The sequence below is a fragment of the Palaemon carinicauda genome, chromosome 9 (genome assembly GCF_036898095.1).
Source record: "Palaemon carinicauda isolate YSFRI2023 chromosome 9, ASM3689809v2, whole genome shotgun sequence".
NCBI classification, from domain to species: domain Eukaryota; kingdom Metazoa; phylum Arthropoda; class Malacostraca; order Decapoda; family Palaemonidae; genus Palaemon; species Palaemon carinicauda.
Genome location: NC_090733.1, coordinates 76930638 through 76940637, shown reverse-complemented (window position 1 = coordinate 76940637; position 10000 = coordinate 76930638). Strand labels below are relative to the sequence as shown.

The window sequence follows — 10000 nt, the reverse complement described above, 5'->3', positions numbered from 1 at the left end:
CAGACCTGTAACCACTGTAATCACGCCACAGTGGACTATCATTACAGTGACCTCTCCAGTCATATTGTGACCCCCTTGTGACCTAATCTTACGACTGGTGATTTGCTTGACCCTCTCCCGCATCGATGATGCTGACCGATCTCAATATTGCCAATCGGGCGGACATTTACGCATCGGAGAAAGGAGGCCTCGTAAGTATGACAAAACGCATCATCATAGATGTTCTTTAAGGTAACACATTTTTTTTTGCAACGCATGACGCAGCTCAAGCGGACACGATTCATGTCCATTCAGACACTTCGTTATATCCGGTGTCTTCTCTCAAACACTAATATGGACGACCGATAACTGGTGTTATTTTTTTTTTCATTTGTTTTTGTTGTTGTTGTTTAATCTTGTCCCCACTGCTAGCGTTCTTTATGCAACCCGCTTAATGAGTTGTGTGGTAGCGAAGGGCAGCAGAAGACAGCCCCAATTCTAACCTGGGGTTTGTCGTCCCCCTTAAATATGTGTGGGGGAGGGAGTGTTTCCCCCCACTCCTATTCCAGCCTTCACCACCCACCCACCGCAAGCTTAAGAAGAGACGGAGAACACGCTGCCGCCCAAATAACTACCTTGGCACCCGAATTGCAATTATAGTTACGGAGGGAGGGAGGGAATCTCATACAGTTCGAAGGAGGGTGTGGGCGCTTAGTTGGTCGGCGGATAGGCGAGTGCGAATAAGGTGTGCTGCTTCTTCTTTTTCACATCTCATAATCCTTTTTCATCAAATTTTTACCGCTGCTGCCGACCGCCGCCGCTTTTGCCAATCCTGCGGCAACGATGAACTTCAACTTCTCTTTACATACTCAGATTGCCCGCTTTTGGACACCTTTCGTACTAGAACATAGATCCTTTGAATTGTGAAGAGCCTGACTTATTATCTGTAGCTACCACGCCCCCTGCTGAGACTTTGTAATTGCGGGTGGCACTCAGAAATTAATACCTCCGGTTGTTCGTATTCCGGAGACGACGCTGTAGCGAACGCCGACGGGGAATCCATAGTAGCGGCAATTGGGTCTCTAGTCATCGGCGGATCGGCGGCGTTGAGTTGAAGTTGCTAGCGGGCGGCGGGTGGGCGGCGGGCGGTCCTGGTGAGAGTGACAGGAAGAGGGGGAACAGGAGAAGAAGGGGTAGGTGGAGGGGGATGATGATAGTGGGGGAGGGGAGGTGGAGGGGCGCAGTTGTTGCGTGTGCAGGCTGCAGATGATCCTGCCTTCGATGGCGTTGGCCCTTGCTCAGTGTCACAGTCGCCTTGTGGTGGTGATATAGGTCGTTGTGGTTGGTGGTGGTGTGTAGTGTGTGTGTGTGTGTGTGGTATAGAGAGAGAGAGAGAGAGAGAACGAAAGAGAGAGAGAAAGAGAGAGAGAAAGAGGGGTGGCAATGAAGTTAAGACACATGATGTGGTGTAGGGCGCGCGCCTACGCCAGCAGCTGACAGGAGTATAACAGTGCCACTCTCGATCACACAAATTGTTCAGTCTTCTTCATCTTCTCTCTTGTTGGTGGCCTTTTACTCAAGAGATCTCAGGGGCACCACCACCGCCTCCTGGCATCCTGCTGTCCACTTCCACAAAAAGGACAAAAAGGGGGAGTTGCGTCCTGAGTCTCTCCTTCGTCCTCCTTCGCGACCCGTGTGGAGCAGAAAACGTTTTTAGCCTGGATTTTTCAACTGATTTGTACAAAGATTATTAAACCATTCAAAACTATAATCAAATGCAAAGAAAAGCTTCCTATGGAAGGAGAAAAAATTTGATTTTCATATTTTCTTTTCGTGTAAAAGAATTCCTGGTGAAGATGTATGAAATACAAGCGAATACAAATTAGAAAAATCTAATGATGTTCAAAAGTAATATAGTGTAGTGAACTAAAATAATATCATGATGAATTTAATATGAAATGGGTTGGTAATAGAAGCGAACAATTCCAATATATTGGCAGGATCTCCGATGTGAATTGTGTTTGGAGTGGAATTATTATTGTTCCCGAAGACAGCAGCATTCCTGTAACTGGCTCCAAGAGCGCTGTGGTGGTGATTTCGATAGGACACCGCTTCCCAACTCGTACAACTTTATACAACCCTTTTGTGGCCTTTCTCAAGCACATTGTCAGTGATATACTTCGTGATATTTTCTACTTCACAATATTTGCATCTCAGGATGGACCGAAAGTCCCTGGTAGGTTTCAAAATATTTTTTTTCTAGATTGTACTTTTGCTAAAACATCTCAATATTTTTCGTTTGCCATTACATCAATTTATTATTATTTGTTAAATATTTTTCCTTATCATTTTTCCTTTTTTACATCTGTTTCTAGTAAGCGTGTTTGATCATTTATGATTTTATATGATGCTTTAAAAAGAATACTTTAACATTTATGTGTTAAGCGTTAACTGTCATAAAAAAATATTTCTACTTATCATTTTTCCTTTTACATTTTTATCTAATAAGCATATTTGATCATTTATGATTTTATATGATGCTTTAGGAATAAATTTGCATATACTTGTTAAGCGTTAATAGTCAGCGACCACATTTGCTTAACTGAGTTCTATCCAACGCAAATATTACAAATAATCCGGAGTTGTTGCTGCCTTGCGAAAACTTAACTTTATTTCAGAAAGAATTTGTAACGTTCAAAAACTTGGAAAACTTATTTCTAATATTTCTTTTAGTTTTTTTTTTCTTTTTTCTTTTTTCTTTTTTTTAGCACATGTTATTATCATCCCTCCTGAAAAGGATTACTATTGATATTGCTGATCTCTCCAATAACAGAGACACCTTTTACTTTTTCTGGTATTTTTCAAACATGGCGGGATTTAAAAATAGATTTTCTTAAAAAGAACCGAATGCGCTCATTTAGCAATTTGATTATTACAGAATTACTTCATAAAAAAATCAGGATAATTATAGAAATATTATCGGTAATGATGTATCATTTTGTTTCTTATCATATCCTCTTTTACAAGTTGTTTCAAATGAAGACGGCATATCCGCGCTCATGGCTCTTGGTTCATGGACACACACAGATCTAATGCTCAAGCGAAATAATGCTTTGACGCTGGTGGACTAACTTGCTCATTTGCAATGCAATGTCTGGAAATAATGAAGCGATAGCAGGAAATTGCAGGAAAGGACGCGTTATAATGAAATCAAGACTGAAATGTCGTTTATGACTTATTAAGTATGGTTTATTTTATATTACCTTCGCTATTCATTATTTTGCTCCATTATTTCATATTCAGTTGTAATTTTCTAAGAGATTGGTGCAAATAACCTGAAGTAGTTTCGTCGAAAACCATAACTTACGTATTATTATCTTTACTATTTGTGTTTTATTGATACTGAAATCAATATGCACTGTTGTTCTTGTGCCCGCTATCACAAAACGGATGTCATTGTCATAAATGCTGACAGAGTGATTGACATTCATACTTCATTATATTTGTATAATGCTGGAAAAGAATTTTCGCTACGAAGTTTTATTTATCGTCAATTGGTTTGATGCATTATCAAAAGCTGCGTTGGGAATTGCGTTGCTATTATGTTACTCGTCAACATTTCTGCTATAATTGAACGATTTTATTTTCCCTACCTATTGACTTGTAGGCTACATAAACATGCCTTGGTATTTCGTGTTTCGTTTAGCAAATGAAGTATATTTTTTATTTTATTTTTTATTCCATGATTTATGGTACTCCTACTTTAAAGTCTTTAAGATTATATCTCATCTCTACCCTCCTGCATAATGAACAATAAACCCGATAAGAAACCACTACTCTTCCGGTAGCTAGTGTGAATGGTAACCGCACTTAAATTCTTTTCATGTTTTGATGAATAATTAAATAGTTGAAAAGAATAAGATTACAGCAAAGAGGATGATCATAATAATAATAATAATAATAATAATAATAATAATAATAATAATAATACAAGATATACAGGGAAAACCTAGTTGCGATATAGAGAGGTCAGTATTGTATGTTAAAATTAAAAATAAAACCTCGTGGATTTTAGTCATCGAGATATGATTGAACTATGACAACTTCCTTCATTGCAAGGAGCGTAAATAGCTTCCTCCCATTAGATCCTCATACAATGTGTATGAACATTCCTCATGATCAATGTCAGGCGCAGTTTGAGGCTAATCGCAATCGTAACTTTTACGCAGAGCTGAGGTATTAGAACTGCGATGCCTTTACGGAAGCTAAATGGTATTATCGTTACGGTAATGATTGATCGTGAGTTTCCTTTGGCAATCGACTTCGATTCTCTGGGTTTTTAGAGTTTAATACAGGAAAGGAAAGATGTTGTTCAGTAGCTCGTTATTCGTTTCAGGATATTACGAGAGACACAAGAGAAATTACCCACATGTGTCCGCAGATTATCGGAACTTTGCCCGCATAAAATTTCCGAGTTAAGATTTCACTACATCTACACACTGGCGCCTTATAAGATATCGAAGAATAATGTATGCTTTTTGGCTTATTCGTTTTATTCATAAGAAAGATATATTTGTTATTATTAATACATTTTCACATTCGTTTCCTTTTTTAATCAGATATCGAAGAATAGTGTATGATTTTTTTCTTGTTCCTTTTATTCAGTAAAAGTTATTATTATTATTATTATTATTATTATTATTATTATTATTATTATTATTATTATTATTATTATTATTATTATTATTGTTGCTGTAAAACTCAGTTGAAATTGGAGATAATTCTTTTGAAAGGATTTCAACAACTATTTAGTTATTTGATTATTCAAAATGTAAAAAAATAAACTGTTATATTTTCAGTTACATGTAATGATGTCTATAATATAAGACTATTGACTAATATTTAAATACAAATTCCAGTGGTAATCTTGAAAAATTAATTTCTTCCGGTAAGCGGTATGCAAATAGGAAAGATTTTCCATTTAACAATGACAGTAATTTATGATGTCAGTAATAGTAATTCCAAAGGTAACTGATTACGTGAATGAGTTATTATATTCGTGACAGGAGCCGCTAATGTGCTACAGCGCTATTAGGAATAAGAATTATATTATTTCCACATTAATGACATCGGACATTTGGAAAATCAATTTAAGTTTCTCAATCTGTCATGGAGTCATGAAAAAATTGACAAAATTTTGAGATAAATAGTTTTGAACCTTTTTGGAGGAATTAACATTTTTATCCGCTCCGTTCACGTGAACTAAATATACATAATCCATTATGGCATACATCATTACCATACTTGCATTTTTCTTTAATCAGCCATTTATTATTATTATTATTATTATTATTATTATTATTATTATTACCTTGGAAATTCTATGTAAGGAAAGTATATTCTCATCGTAGTGCTGCAATTTTGTTGATATAAAATTGAAATACAGAATATGAATAATCGATTGTTTCTTTGTTTTAAAAATTGCTTATTAGTATTATTATCATTTTGGAAAATCAAGTCAAGGAAAGGATATTATCATAGTGATGATGTAATCTTATTGATATAAATTAGAAATACAGAATATAAATAATCGGTTGTTTATTTTCCCAAAATTACATTTCCGTTGAATCTCATCCTCCATTGCAGTGACCGTAAACAATAGTTTTATATCTATCTATCTATCTATCTATCTATATGTATATATATATATATATATATATATATATATATATATATATATATAATAAAAATTTCTATTAATCAGTCGTTGGATGTATATGTACCACCATTGCCTTGGGAATTGATGTTTAGGTTTGTCATAACATAATGTTTTACGATTTTATAAGCGGTAAAATTTTACGGGTTATCGATAGAAATCTAAAGGTTTCAAATTTCTCATTCAATTTGTAAAAAAAAAAAACTAGACAGTTACGTTGATCCTTGCGATTGATTGTCCAGTAATTCTAAGAAAATATCTGGACAAGGTTTACAAATCACAAAAATATCTCTAGCTTAAACTCACTCATTATTTCAGTTTTCATCTGAACCTAAGGAATTGTAACGGATAACTGGTATTAATCATACATGCGATAGATACAAGAATTAATGTAGATTTTTATTATATTACCTTGAGATAGCCTTCAATTTCAAGCATAATGCACTTAAGAAACTCGTAAAAAGAAGCATAGAATTTTTGAAAGAGTTTGGAAAATGGTATTCCCATATAAGGGAAGGTAGATTAACTTTATAAGAAGAATATATTTTGTTCTCTGTACAACATTCGTAATTATTAATGTTGATTTTTTTATGATATTACCTTGAGATAGGCCCCACTTCCAAGCAGAACTTACATAAGAATCATAAGAAACTCGTAAAAATTAATTTCACATTTTTGAGAGATTTGGAAAAGGCTCTGGGAAGGTGGAGTAGAGTAGCAATTTCTGTATGTTTCTCTTCAGAAGAAATAGCGATCTGAATGACTTAGATGTCTGTCGTTATGAAGATGAAAATAACCACATTAAAATGTTACCAACTCAGATGCCGTTACAGATTGTGACAAATCCTTTTGGTGGAATGACCTTCCTAATCGGACAGTTGAATCGGTGGAACTTCAGAAGTTCAAACTTGCAGTGAATGGTTTTATGTTGAACGGGCTGACACGGGTCTCTCTTTATGGTTTATATATGGCAAATCTATTTGAACGTTGTTATTGATCTTACAATATTTCATATTAGTTATTGATTACTTCTCATGTGCCGGTAGTTTATTTATATTCTTATTTTCTTTCCTCACTGAGCTATTAGTCCTTGTTGAAGCGTTGGGTTTATAGCATCCTGCTATTCCAACTAGGGTTGTAGTTTAGCTAGTAATGATTATGATAATAATAAATTGCCAGACACCGCTGGCTATATTGGTGGACTACGCATGAACTAGTAATAGATCGATTCTATTGTTCTTTTTTACCAAGTGTGTCCACCATCAGTAGTCTAATAGTAATAACTACATTTTACTACTTTGAGAGCATGGGGTGTACAAAGTCCTTATTCTAATCTAAGATTCTTTAGTACATGCGCATAATAATAAAAAGAATTATGAATAGGCCTACATATATTTAGATAATTTTACGAATGTTTTTGATGAGTTGTCAGAAGTGATTAAGAAGAAAATTGATTGTTGGAAAAACATTCAATATATATTAAACCAGCATAGCATTTTTTATACAAAATATAGCCAAGTGTGAGAAGATGAGAATTTGTCTTATTATTTATTGAAAATACGGGAACTGTTTCAGACTGATTTCATCCTAACCCAACTAAAAGGGTGGCTATGATCAGGTTATTTTGAATGATAATAATAATAATAATAATAATAATAATGATAATAATAATAATAATAATAATAGATGACTGGTTATGATCAGGTCATATTGAACAGGAAATAATAATAATAATAATAATAATAATAATAATATGTTGCATGCCTATTGTATCAAAAAAAAATATCGCTTAGCACCACAGCGAATCGGACATCATCCCCGCCTAAATGAAACGAGATATTAATTCCTACAAGTAAATATCAAATAATAGCATTATGCTTTTATTGCGTATGGCTTACGAGAGGCCAATAAGAGACTTGGATCACGAACCCCAAGAGGAAAAGCAAATCGGATTTAGCTGACCGCCAACTTATGTCGCGCGCTTCCAAATCTCCCGCCACGATAGGGATACGTTGATCTCTGGTCCCAGGGGCCAAGATTTATTTATAAATATGTGTTTACACGCTCTTCCTTCCCTCTATTCAGTGTAGGAGGACTCGGTGGCAGATTAGAGATTATGACATGGCTAAACATTGTCATTTTCAGAAGTGTTGCGCCGTGAATTTCTTACGCGTAGCAAATGCTCTCCATGCTTTTCCAGCACACGTTATTTTTCCTGCTTTTTTCACGTCGTCAAATATTATTCTTTTTTTTTAGAGAGAGAGAGAGAGAGAGAGAGAGAGAGAGAGAGAGAGAGAGAGAGAGAGAGAGAGAAAGCTAAATATTGTCATTTTCAGTATGGTCGGACCGCGAATTTATAAGCGTATAAACGCATTGTATACTTGCCTAGCACACGTTACTTTTCCTGCGTTCTTACCCAAACCTCGTCAGTTATTATTCTCTCTCTCTCTCTCTCTCTCTCTCTCTCTCTCTCTCTCTCTCTCTCTCTCTCTCTGATTTTGGATGTTTCAAAGACTTTTTAGTCCATCCGCGGAGACTCTATTTGCTCTTGGGTAGAGCGAATTATCGTTTTGAACGTTAAGAAAGTTTTTATGATCTTGTTCAACTAGATAGAGAGAGAGAGAGAGAGAGAGAGAGAGAGAGAGAGAGAGAGAGAGAGAGAAAAAAAAAATTCCATCATATGTGACGAATAGATTAGTGCCACGCATATCGTCACCAAAATCGATACTCGCATTTTTGTTTGGTAGAATCTCTCTTCGTACTACCGTTGGTGTCCCTGTGTTTGGCGAATTTAAGGAAGGATTTATTCTAAACTTACTGGACTTTGCTAAATGTATTAATAATTACAACAAGAAAACCAGTAATATTGAGAAAAATAATAATGGGGAAACAAATCCACAATGATACCACTCTAAATTTGCAGCGAATGTTTTAATGTTGAATAAGCTAACATTAGTCTCTCTTCATAGATTATATATGACAGATCTATTTTAACGTTGTTACAGATGTTGAGATATTTAATATTTATTATTCATTACTTCATATGTCGTTTATTTGTTTCCTTGTTTCCAATCCTCACGGGGCCTTTTTTTCTCTTTTAGAATCATTGTGCTAACAGCATCCTGCTTTTCCAACTAGGGTTGTAACTTAGCTAATGATAGTAATAATAATAATAATAATAATAATAATAATAATAATTATAATATCAAAGAGTTGAAAATACAAAAAGAGCTTTCCAGTGCCTGTTCGATTCTTTTATTTTGTATTTGTAACTTTTTAATACATTTTATGAAAATATAACGTGGATTTGTATTTACTATTACAATAATGTTGAAAATCTAATGAATTATATTTTTATCATAATTTTGATAATTAATATTATGATATTTTGAACCAAATACATCTCCGGACTCATAGAAGTGTAGGTATATGAGATTACAATATATGACGTAGATGATACAAAATCTTATAGCTACAGCACACATCTTAATTAGAAATATATACATATAATATGTTATTTCCTGTATTCCCATAACTATTCATTTCCTATCATAAATATGTTGTGTTGTTTTTACAAATATGAATTTATTCATAATAACAAATTGAGGACTGCATCGAATAAAAATAATTAGAACCATATGATCACCTAAGCATTGACCAATAGGACAGGGACAGATCATTTGAAAATTTATTTCAGAGGCCAGTTTATAACAGAATTTCGATATTTTTTAGTCTTTTTGCAGAAATGAATTGATACTTAACACCAAGTTAAAGACTGCATTGTATAACAATAATTAGAATGTTAATAAAATAATAAAAATAATTCACCCTGAAGGTATGAGTGATAATTTTAAAATATATCTCAGAGCTCGGTTCCAACAGCCGTTTCCCTGTTTATCGCAGTTAACTGTCCAGAACGAAATAGAGAATAATGACGACAGCTCATATTTTTCCCTTAGTTATATTTTTATTATTGAATTGAAAACGAATATCAATATGTATATTTTTTTCATCCTGAAAATCAGTAAGGTTTTCGTCTCAAGATCTTTTCAAAATCTTGAATTTTCAATTTTTCATTTTAATTGTATGTAGGATCTAGTTTTTTTTTTCGTCCTGATTTAGAAAATACTAGTCAATATACACTGTATATTTTTCATCATAAAAATTAATATGGTTTTCGTCTTGAGACCTTTTCAAATCATTTAATCTTCCATTTCGCTTTTTCCTTTTATGTATATTTTTGCTCATCGTTTTATTTACCTAATTTAGGAATTACTATTATTATTATTATTATTATTATTATTC

At 34.0% G+C, this 10000-nt stretch overlaps 1 pseudogene; it reads left to right on the top strand.

Moving 5' to 3' along the window:
* LOC137647005 (transcription factor Sp9-like) overlaps window positions 1–10000 on the top strand; it is an 82142-nt pseudogene that overhangs the window by 59 nt on the left and 72083 nt on the right.